The sequence below is a fragment of the Gymnoscopelus microlampas genome (genome assembly GCF_963454915.1).
Source record: "Gymnoscopelus microlampas genome assembly, chromosome: 18".
Classification (NCBI taxonomy): Eukaryota; Metazoa; Chordata; class Actinopteri; order Myctophiformes; family Myctophidae; genus Gymnoscopelus; species Gymnoscopelus microlampas.
Window position 1 is genome coordinate 37228664 of NC_139955.1, and position 12568 is coordinate 37241231.

The following is a 12568-nucleotide window of genomic DNA, read 5'->3' on the forward strand; positions in this document are numbered from 1 at the left end:
ATACGGGGACCCCCAGGAGTCCTTGAAGGGTTTCCAGGGGGTCCCCAGCAAAACTGGTAATATAGCACCACACACAGTTTAACCACTTTACTTGAAAAAAAATATATATATATGAAAACATTCTGTTTAACAACACAAATCTTGTAGGGTGTATGCCACTTACTCCATCTTGCACTTTGTAAGTCACATCTGCTAAAATACTTAAATTGTAACTGTAAGTTGTAACCGTGACATAACCTGTCCCGCTGTAATCACTCTCCAGTGTTCTTAATGTCCTGGTCGGAACGATTCCCCCCCTAGGCGTGAGTCGTGACCACAGACAGTAGAGAGAGAGAGGGAAGGGACAGAGTATAAGCGAAGCATGAACTACCGGGTTAACATACCAACAGATTGCAAATGAATGCTCTAGCGTTTTTTGCGTCTCTGCTAGGGCGAGGAAGGAAGGAACAGACAGGAGGATGAAAGCAGATGTTTCCATAAAGGACTTCCTGTTGGGGCAGATGGGGCTGAGGGACACTTGAACACTGGGATGAGCTGGCATGAGGAACAGAGAATGACAAGTGGCACATACCCCCCACCCCCCACACACACACACACACACACACACACACACACACACACACACACACACACACACACACACACACACACACTCTCCTGCTCATCTTCTCCTCTCCTGCTCTCGACCCCTTGGCGGCGGCCTCACCTCGGCACAGGATGAATAATGAATGTGACTAGACGCGTGGGTCAGGGGGTGACGTGTCTGCGAGGGAGCAAATTCCTCCTTGATTAGTACATTAAAAAAAAAGCCCAGGCCCATCTGCCTCTATACTCTGGGGTCTGACAGGGGGTCTATAGCCGGGGACCGCCATGAGGAGGCCAGGGGGGGAGTGGGGTGAGGTTTGGGGGGTTGAGGGGGGGCAGTATTGATAGAAGTCCTCTGCGCCAAGCAAGGAGAGACCCACAGCGGGTGGGGGGCACTTTGTCATCACCTCACATCACATCACACATCCTCTGCAGCATTGCAATGTGCAAAAAGCTTGAACATTCCTTGAGGCGTGCTCTCGGTCCGAGTGCAGTGTATACAAATCACGCCATCAAGCATTAAATGGTGAGAGCAGCCACTAACCGTTTCGTATTGCCTCATAAAAGTTGACTAAGTGATGGGATTTGTTTTAAGCTATCCGCACACATAAGGGTAAATCTACTTTATGAGCATGGTCATTAATATTTGAGCGGAGATGTATGATATTTCCATTCTTGGAGGACATGGCAGTCAGGGAGATACGCTTGCTTCGCTCCCCTGGTTTTTGCAATAAGCATTAGAGTTATACATGCTCAGTTTCACCTGAAAGGGCCCTGCAGTACGCCACCGTATACGAGCAAAGGGCCCCCCCATTCTCTCAGCCCAGTGCACCTGTCCAGACTGGATCAGCCCCTAACAGGCCAACAGGGAGGACTGGGCTGCAGAGTGCCCAGCTGCAATAGCCCCATAGTCATTTCACACGGTGGCCATTTTGCCTTTCCCCCCCGCGCTGGAGCCAGTGTTGATTTCGTCAACTAAAACTATGACGAAAAATGTTCGTCGACTTACCTTTTTTCACTGACGAAAACGAAATAAAAAAGAAATAAAAACGAAATAAAAACCAAGCTATTATGACTAAAACTAAGACTAAATATATTGACAATTTTGTCAACAAATAAAAACTACACTAAAATGTTAGTGAGGGACCTAGTGGAGAAGAGATCCAGTAGAACTAAAAGACAAGTCATTTTATGCTTGTTTGTGCTCGGGTGTTGCGCTTTTCAGCATGCAACCAAGTGTAAAATCTGCCATTATATGACGCCATCAAGGCCTGCCCAAAATACATTTTAGTCGACTAAAATCTTATGATATTTAGTCAACTAAAACTAGACTAACAATAAAACATTTCAGATGACTAAAATATGACTGAAACTAGATTTTATTTGATACAAAAGACTATGACTAAAACGGAATCAAAATTTCCTGTCAAAATCAACACTAGCTGGAGCACTGCTCCACTAGTTCAGAGCCTTTGACTATACAGTAGTTGTTTGAACTGCACACGCGGCCGTGAGAGTGCGTCTACCTCGCGTATCGATCAAAAACAACCATTCCCGCGTCTACCAACGCTTACAAAAGCTGCCGAGTGTGTCAACAGCGTGAATTAACATAGGAATGACCCTGGCCAGATGCATATCCAGAACCTTATGTGTATGATTTAAGCAAAAGACAACGATCTCTCTGTGAACATTACCATTAGCTCTGGAGCCTGGCAGGATTAATGCCACTCCAGAGGAAGAGATACTGTTTGTTTTGTGAACTTGGTGAAATTGAAAGTGAGGTTAACTTTTTGTTTTCTCGCCCTAAATATGATGATATAAGAGAGGTATTTGTCAGTAAGATGTCTTCCTTTTGTGGTGATTTCCTTGAGTTAGAGGATAATGAACAAACTTGAGATGTGTTTTGTTAAAGGAGCTTTTGTTGTGGCAGATTTTTATTTGTCAAGCTTGGGGAGAGAAGACGGAACACTCTGTATAATTTTGAGATTTTGTTGTGGCAGATTTTATTTGTCAAGCTTGGGAGAGAAGACGGAACACTCTGTATAATTTTGAGATGTAATTGAATGTATTATGTGAATATACTGTAAGCACGCTGTAAGCCTAAAATAGTGTCTTATAAACCCATGAGGGTTGGGCACTTTGCGTGCAGGACCTGGAAAAAAAATCTATCTATCATATCAACGGTCCATTGTGTGACTTGTTAAGTTCTGTAGGTGATCGGTGTTCGCTCAGTGCACGTGTATGCGCGAGCGTGTGCACGTGTGCCATCCACAGTAAACCACTGGGGATGGGGGTATGGTCTACTTCCTCGAACCCCCCCACACAAGGGTCCTTCAGGCAGTGCAGGGCCGCGCCTACAGTCCCCCCCCCCCCACCACCACCAACCATCCATCCCCTTGGCAGCAGTCCTTTAATCTCCCATGGGTGGCATCATTGATCGCATTAGTCTTTACAGGAGGATTATCAGTCGGAGCTTCCCCTTCAGGTTGCCCGCTCGTTTACGCCAACGTCCTGGGGCACGGGGAGGTTGAATTATCATACGGTAGAGATAACCCCCATCCCATGGTAACAATGCAATATAAACAGTGCCTAGAAGAGGCTGCAGATAAGCAAACATGTTGGGAGAAGGTAAGAAAAAAAAAAGCACAGGCACATGTTCACCTCGAGAGGAGAGAAAAGAACATACCCTTCGGCTGCGACTATAATTAATATGCTAAATTGAATTGCAATAATCGACTGGGGGACTGGCCCTGTGCTCTAGAGGTAGAATGATTAAAACGTTAGGCTCCAGCGAAGGGGTGATTGGGACTCTGGTGAATTAAGGATTGGATTTGATGGGAGACAATGCGGCCTCTATTTTTCATTAATTAGCCTCGGATCCATAAAACCCGTGAAAGACTTCAATTGTGTATTACTCCAGACTCTCCCATTACAGCCATTCATTAGCTCTCAATGGCCTCCCCCCAAGCATTATCACTTCCATGTATGAGAATAAAAGAGTGAATGAAAGATTGAGCAGACTTCCCTAATGCCACTGGGGCCCGTTAATATGATGGCGCTGGGTTTATGAAACATGTGGAGGTCCTTTGTCATTTTGACAAAGGGCGGATGTTACATTACATGACCTATACGGTACAGCAGAAGGCACATTTTCTTTGGACATCAGCCCACGCTATATATTCACTATATGTCATGTGGCCGGTGCATGTGAGATGTGCATGGACTACGAATGACGTGTCTTTGTATAATTATTACAGCACGGTGACCTCATCTGGGTCTTTCAGCCATTTTGTAAATCTATGGTTTCCACGAGGTAGCCTATTCTTCCTCCTTCATCATGAATTTTTGAATGAATGCCACTGAATGTCACTCTCTGATGAATGAATCCAAACGCATACAGTACAGTACATGCAGGCTTTAAGTACAGCAGGCTTTCAGAGCTCGGTGATCTTGTTAGGGGAAATGGAGTGTAATTGCCCACTCAGGTATACATAAAGACAATCATATTCTTGTACAGTATGTCTTCCTGTTTTTAATTATGATTTTTTTAAAAAGCAGTTTTACCCTGAACGCATGCGTAGATATGCCCGTATGCGATACGGAGCAGCTAGTGCAGGTTGCATATGTATACTATTAGGACTTAGGCTTTTAAATGGAAAAAAAAAAAAAAAAACGGCTGAGTGCGCCGTCTCACCATGTAAACTTCCCATAGGCACGCGGTGCAATCTGTGATTAAAATCTCCTCTTGACATTACTCTTATTGCAATGTCTCTGCAGTGCTGCAAGTTGAAGATGTTTTTTTTTTCTTTTTCTCCCACACAGGCAAAGAGCCAAGCCAAGGATTTACCACGTCTTTGTTTTGATGTGCAAATTTCCTTAAGAAGATTACAAAAAAAGTGTTTTCATATTTCCTGTTTGCAGCTTGTGTGTGTGTGTGTGTGTGTGTGTGTGTGTGTGTGTGTGTGTGTGTGTGTGTGTGTGTGTGTGTGTGTGTGTGTGTGTGTGTGTGTCAGTCTGTAGGCCGTGGTCACAGTCACACACATGCCTGTGTTTGGTGTGTAACATGCGTCTCTCTCATATGTGCATTAGTGAGGGAGCGAGGGGAGAGAGAGGTGCATGGCTGTTAACGCCTGATTCATACTTTGTTGTGGAGACAGTTGCTCGCTCCGAAAATAAAGGATCTACAAGCTCAGCTATTTTTGGTGTGAGACACGATGCTCAATGAAGTTTAAACCAGGCTTAATAAAAACCCATCCTACGATAAATGCGCCAAATCTCTGTCCGTCTGTCTGTTCGCGCGTCTGTAGTTCGCGTATCTCAAGGACTGTCCGACAGATCGACATAAAACTCAATATGTGCATCCCCGAGGGCCTGAAGTGCGGTGCCCATGGCGTCGAGCTGATAGGCCAGACGCCTAATAGCCGATCTGCAATATGCCCATATAGCCATTCTGGAGATCCGGTTGTCCAGAACCGGCGATCCGACGGCATGACCATACAGTACACGGGACAGACCCACTTCCAACTGGGCGTGCGTATCGGCGAGGACCCGAGGGAGCAATGCACCAAGTGGGAAGTTGGTCGGATCAGCGGATCTCCCAAAAACATTGATAAAACCGCTTCATTGATATCATAGACCAGTGGTTCTCAAACTTTCTCATGAAAAGGACCCCCAAATTAATATGCATGCATTTGGCCACGGACCCCCATCTGAAAATATTTGGTGCCAGAGGCCCATAATGGCTGATTTTACACTTGGTTGCATCCTGAAAATAGCAGATCTACAAGCTTGTAGTACGGCTATTTTTAGAGGGCAACACCCGAGCGTAACCAAACATAAAATGACTTGTCTTTTAGTTCTACTGGATCTCTTCTCAACTCACTAACTCCCTCACTAACATTTTAGTCTAGTTTAAGTTTGTTGACAAAATTGTCAATATATTTAGTCTTAGTTTTAGTCATCATGGCCTAGTTTTCATTTAGTTTTTACTTAGTTTTCGTGCGTGAAAAAACGTAGTCGACGGACATTTTTCGTCATAGTTTTAGTCGACGAAATCAACACTGGTGTAAAGCAGCGCTTCTGCATAAACCTGTATTAGCCTAGGTCTGTTTGTGGGGATGATGGAGTGACGTCACTTACATAACCGATGGATATATGGTAGCCTAATTCCGCATTAACTGTGCTGTTAGTAGAATGTAAAAGATGGCAAGCAGTTGCACAAGTTTTGTAATAACTTCTAAAACCAGGAACAGTACTAGAAAAAAACTGGACTTAAAGCCTCACTATGTCACTTTTTTTAATGAATACATAAACATTTTGTCCCATCTGTATGGTAGAGTATGTTCATACAATGTCATTTGTACAATTAAGGTGGTTGTATTGTGTATCCCTGCTCTTCTATTGAGACATGTAGACAAAAGTCATGTCTCACCTATAGACACAGAATCTGACACAAATTTTGACCCTAATGGTCAAGATTCAATGTATCTCCTGAGCAAGCAGGCAGGCTCTATTAGCTTAATGGTAAAACATTTCAGCACTTGCGCAGGTAGAAGAGGAAAGTCACATATTCTGCTTTAAAGAGGACTGCATCGTGTCAACATAATAAAGAATCACACTTTGACAACATCTTCCAGACACTCAGCTTGTCTGGTAAGATATTATTATTTACATGCGTTCTGTCTGTAACCAAATGAAGCGTTATACTGTGAGCTGTGAGTGGGATTAGTCTACACGTTGTTTAGGCAACGCTAATCGACGTAAAAGACAATGGTATCCCTGTTGCTATCCAGCTGTGTGGGTGAGTAGGTGTTAGACCTCGACTGAAGACAGTGGCCAATGCAATCGCAGGGGAAAAAAGAGTCAATTTGATCTCAAGTCTACCTGTGTGGTAGATCAACTAAATGACGTCACGCGAGTGTTAAGCCTTATGTCATGCTTTTACAAAAATGTAAAAAAGGGGGGGTAAATAGTTTTTGTCTATAATGACATGACCAAAGTAGGGACGCCAGGTTCAAAGGGTTTTTTAAGGGTATCGAATTTGCCTCTGTATTGTGAGTGCAAAAAAAAAATCTACCTTTTTGTATAGTTCTATACATGTAGCCTATATGTTGCAATAATGTGTGGTTGTCACAAAATCCCAAGGCATCCCCGAACTTGTCTCCCAGCACCTCGTCACAACAATTGCAAACCAGTGATCTATATTAGAGGTTCTCAAACTTTTTCATGTCAAGGACCCCCAAATTGACACTTCTTAGCCCGCGGACCCCCATTTGAAAAGATATGGCGGGGACCCCCAAAAGAGAAGATTTTTACGGCTCTAGCAGTGATTATCAACCATTTTAATTTCAAGGACCCCCAGTTTGACATGCGTTAGGCTACGGACCCCCATTTAATGGCATTTCTATCTCTGGGACCCCAATTTATATTGTAAAATCATCAATGTTAATTTAACTCTGAGAGTGTACAAATGGAACCAAATGGACCCGTTAGGGTCCATTTGGTTCCATTTGTACACTCTCAGAGTTACAGACCCATAAGGGTCCATTTGGTTCCTAACTATCCATCTCCCGCTGGGGACCCCCTGGAACTCCCTCAAGGACCCCTGGGGGTCCCCGGACCCCACTTTGAGAACCAGTGATCTATATCACTTGACGCAACTCCAATCAAAGTGATTGTTATTGTACGGTGCATGGGGAGGGACACTCATTTTTGACGGTTCACTAGAGAGAAGTAAATAGTTAGTAAGTAGTAAAGAAGTAAACAAAGTAAGCAGTAGTGGGAGGAGAGGAAATAATGTTTTAAAACAATAGAAAAGTAGACTCAAAACAGTTCAAAGATGAATGACAGATCAACAATATGCCTTCATTCTTCCCGCAATTCATAACTTGTTGTATGGTTGTACATATTGCAATAATGTGCGGTTGTCACAGAATCCCAAGGAACTTGTTTCACAGCACACGTTAAGGTGTAGTGCCACTATGAAACAAAGCACAGATCTTTTGACCAAACATATCCACATAAATCAGGGGTTGCTTGAGGGCACAGGAAATAAAGCTAAAGGGGGGAAAAAACTGTCCAGTTTGTGATTTGATTATAGACCGGTGGGATTTCTGAAATATGTGATTATTAGAGGCATTTGGGGGTAAAAGTCGGGAACTAGGCCATATTACATAATTCAAGGGTGCTGAATCAGAAAAACACGGTTCCCAAGCAAAATTCTTAGTGCTTAACCTCCTAATTTGCATATCAAAATGGCTGCCGATTTTGAAGTATTTCTTAAACAACTCTATAACAAAGCAAGCAAATCTGACAAATAAAGTGTATATATTTATGTTCTGAGGGTCATACAATGTGTGGAAGATATTTGTAATGTAATAAATTGTAAATAAGTATGCAAATTAGAGGCCACCATTACATAAAATGATGTACCGTAGTACTCAAACGGTGCAAAAGGTGCATCCCCCTTATTTTGTTCCTAATTATCTGTATTTTTGCCATCCTTAGGACATCTAAAATACATACTTTTTCCCCATGCTAAATGTTTAGTTTTTGACCTTCTAATCTGCATATCTGAATGGCTGCCAAATTGGCAAATTCGCACCTTTATCTTCAATAACTCTGTGGCCAGGCAAGCAAAATTGACAAATGAAGTGTCTATATACATTTTCTACAATGTGAGTAAAGAATATGTAAGTAATATAATATGATAATATAATATAATATAATAATCAGCCTACTCCGAAATATGCAAAATAGCGGCCCCCATAACGGATAACGGTTTAGTACTCTAAAGATACTGTATTGGCCATTGTTGAACGAAAGTCTAGACACTAGACCACATTCATACAAGGAGGTTGATCATCACTCCGTTGCTGACATGCACACATGGCTGTGCATCGTAACCCAGATTTCCGGCATTTGCAACGACGTGTTGTGCATTGCTTATGGCATGCACATGAAATCATTTCTATAGGCTATACTAGCATGGAACAGGTTGGACTAGGCTAGAGTAGGTTGTACTAGGTTGTACTAGACTCTAATACTCTCTATTAGGCTTTACTAGTCCCTTGTCAGCCCTGTAGATACTCAGACCATAGGGACTAACCACTGTGTACACAGGCCATAGCTTGTGTGTGCACGAGCAATAGTTTTGCATGAATTGTAGACCATAGTACAGATCTGCCTTGTACAGCCTAATATAGCCTAGTGCAGCCTAGCAAAGCCTACTAGAGATTAAAAAATCACACCCTGTGTGAAGGTAGCGGCGCCTTTGATACATTTTGTCATTGATATGTGTTTATAATGTGTTTATAGCCATGTGTCGCGTGAAGCTTGACCAATCACTTTGTTGACGCACCTGACCAATCAGAACGTTGACGCACACGGACAAAGTCAGGTATAGAGCGGCTAGAGCCGCTAAAAAGCGTATTAGAGCCGGTAAAAAGCGTATTAGAGACCAGTAGAGTCTAGTACTGTACAGCCTAGTACATCCAAGACCAGTCCAGCCTTTTGGGAGAACAGACTAGGGGAGGGTGGTATAGGCTATACTAGCATGGAACAGGCCGGACTAGGCTAGACTAGGTTGTAATAGGCTGTACTAGACTCTAATAGGCTCTATTAGGCTGTACTAGGCTCTTGTCCGCCCTGTAGATCCTCAACCCATAGGGACTAACCACTGTGTACACGGGCAATAGCTTGTGTGTGCACAAGAAATAGTTTTGCATGAACATTTGTAGGCCAAAGTAAAGTACTGCCTTCTATAGCCTAATAGAGCCCAGTAAAGCCTAGCAACGGGTGCTAGAGCTGAAAGCAGACCATTAGAGCCCAGCAGAGACTAGTACAGTAAAACCTAGTACACCCAGGTCTAGCCTAGTCCAGCCTGGTGGGAGAACATAATAGGGGAGGGGGTACCAGGCTATGCTAGGACTGATAAGGCTGGACTAGGATAGATGAGGCTGTACTAGGCTGTACTAGACTCTAATAGGCTATATTAGGCTGTACTATGCTCTTGTCAGCCCTGTAGATCCTCAGACCATTGGGACTAACCACTGTGAACACGGGCAATAGCTTGTGTGTGCACGATCAATAGTTTTGCATGAACCTTTGTAGACCATAGTACAGATCTGCCTTGTACAGCCTAATATAGCATTGTACAGACCAGCACAGCCTACTGGAATTTAAAACAGTCTATTAGAGACCAGTAGAGACTACAACATCAAAGCCTAGTACACCCAGGTCTAGCCTAGTCCAGCCTTTTGATGGAACAGACTAGGGGACGGTGATATAGGCTATACTAGCATGGAACAGACTGGACTAGTTAAGACTAGGTTGTACTAGGCTCTATTAGGTTGAACTAGGCTGTGCTAGTCCCTTGTCAGCCCTGTAGATACTCAGACCATTGGGATTAACCACTGTGTACACGGGCAATAGTTTGTGTGTGCACCACCAATAGTTTTGCATGAACATTTGTAGGCCAAAGTAAAGTACTGCCTTCTATAGCCTAATAAAGCCAAGTACAGCCTAGCAAAGCCTGCTAGAGCTGAAAACAGACTATTAGAGCCCAGCAGAGTCTAGTACAGTAAAGCCTAGTACACCCAGGTCTAGCCTAGTCCTAGGACTAGGCAGTAATAGGCTGGACTAGGCTGTACTAGGCAGGGCCCATCGGGGGTGGGGGGGGGGGACACAAGCCTGTATGGCAATCAACTGAAAAGTTAGGCTACATAGCTTAAACAATTTCAGCCTTTCCCTGTTGGCCGTCTAAGCGCATCTAGGAAGTTTCATAGGTTTTCGATGCTGGGAATTGGAGTTATGGCTGTTTAAAGCCCAGCCAATAGGAACACAGAGGGGCGGGGCTTAATACATTTCAGCTAGTCCCTGTTGGCCGTCTAAGTGTAACTATAGCCATCCCCATCCCACTCTATATAGTTGTGTTGAAAGTAGTTTGTGTTCAGTTATCAGTACCAGTTCTGTGGCTCTAACTCATTCTGGGGGTGAGTTATACATGGGGGCAATTTATTTTTTGGTCATCAGGGGCCAAATGTACCAGGATTTTTCCATGATCTAAATATGTATTTTAGATGTCTTAAGGATGGTAAAAATACAGATAAGTAGAAATAAAATAAAATAAGGGGGATGCGGATGAATCACTTTAAGTACGAAACCGTTTTCTGTAATAGTGGCCTCTAATTTGCATATTTATTTACATTATTTACATTTATTTACATATATTACATTACAAATATCTTCCACACATTGTATGACCCTCAGAACATAAATATATACACTTTATTTGTCAGATGTGCTTGCTTTGTTATAGAGTTGTTTAAGAAATACTTCAAAATCGGCAGCCATTTTGATATGCAAATTAGGAGGTTAAGCACTAAGAATTTTGCTTGGGAACCGTGTTTTTCTGATTCAGCACCCTTGAATTATGTAAAATGGCCTGGTTCCCAACTTTTAACCCCAAATGCCTCTAACCTCCTTATAGAAGGCCTTTTTTCTGAAATCCCTCCTGTCTATTACAGCAGCCCATTCCTTCCAGAGGAAACAGGAAGTGTTCATGGGAAAGGTTTTCATGTTGAACCTTGTTTGGGCCGTGGACCCATTTTTATGGGTTGTGAGTAAATATCCCCTTTTTTCCATGCCCTACATACAAAAAATAATTAAAGTTTTAACAGCAGCAGTCACAACTTTTCATCGATTAAAAACAATTCCAACATTTTTCAAAAGTATTTCATAAATAAAATCTAATCATTTCCATTAATACATTTTTTGGGGGTCTGAAGCTAAAAAGTTTGATGGGAACCACCGTCATAGACAAGCTAATTGGGAAACTTCAGAAAATGCTTCAACAGCTTCTCGCTTGCTGGACATCAGGCTCTCTCCTGCTTCATTCAGAATCCATTCATTTCCAAAGAGAAAACGAAATTCATTTTTCAAAGAGAACCTTTCAAGCGGGCTCACGCTGGGACCAGATCTCCAGATGAAACCGATTGCTCTCCAAACAAAGATTATTTTGGCCGCAAGAAATGACCCTGCCAAGTTCTGACTACACTGTGTTCTCCTTGGTCCATCGACCAAAGTAGCATTACACACACCTTGACCACGTTTGGTTCCGCATATATACAGTTTAGGGCAGTGGTGGAAGAAGTACTCACATGTTTTACTTGAGTAAAAGTATCAATACTGCAATGTAGATATACTCCGTTACAAGTAAAAGTCCTGTGTTCGAAATGCACTTTGAGTAAAAGTGCAAAAGTGTTGGCATCAAAATATACTTAAAGTACCGGAAGTAAAAGCACTCATTGTTGTTCAAAATGTATTAAAAAATCTTTTGAAAATAAGACGATCTACAAGCTCACAATGTGTCGCATCGCGACCCATTGTGAGCTTGTAGATCTGCTATTTTCAAATGGCCGAAATCTATATAGGGCTGACGTGTTTTGTAATCAAAATCTACAAAGTAACTGAAGTTTTCAAATAATTGTAGTGGAGTAAAAGCACAATATTTTCCTCTGAGACGTAGTGGAGTAGAAAAAGTAAAAGTAATGAAAATTGTAAATTAAATACTGAATAAAGTAAAGAATACCTCAACATTTCATGTGTGTACAGTACTTGAGTAAATGTACTTAGTTACTTTACACCCCTGGTTGTGAGTGAGTCAGCAGTCTCTGCCATGAGCACCATTAAAATGAACTATTATTCCAGACGCACCAATGAGCTGCTACAGGTGTGCTAAGACAATGACACAGACTCCATTGTTTCGGCCTAGATTCAAACTACTGGCAGGACAAGAAAAGCTCATTTCTCTCTCTCTAATCAAGGAAGGCGGAGTGGGAAGTGAGACAAAAAGGAAAAGAAAGAGACAGAGGGGCATTAAAGCCGTTTCGTTATTTTCTCAAATTAAGCAGTTTCTGATAAAGAGGCACTTTTCGAGCCATTTTATTCTGAAAATGGAGTCTTGTTTTCCTTTACATGAAAT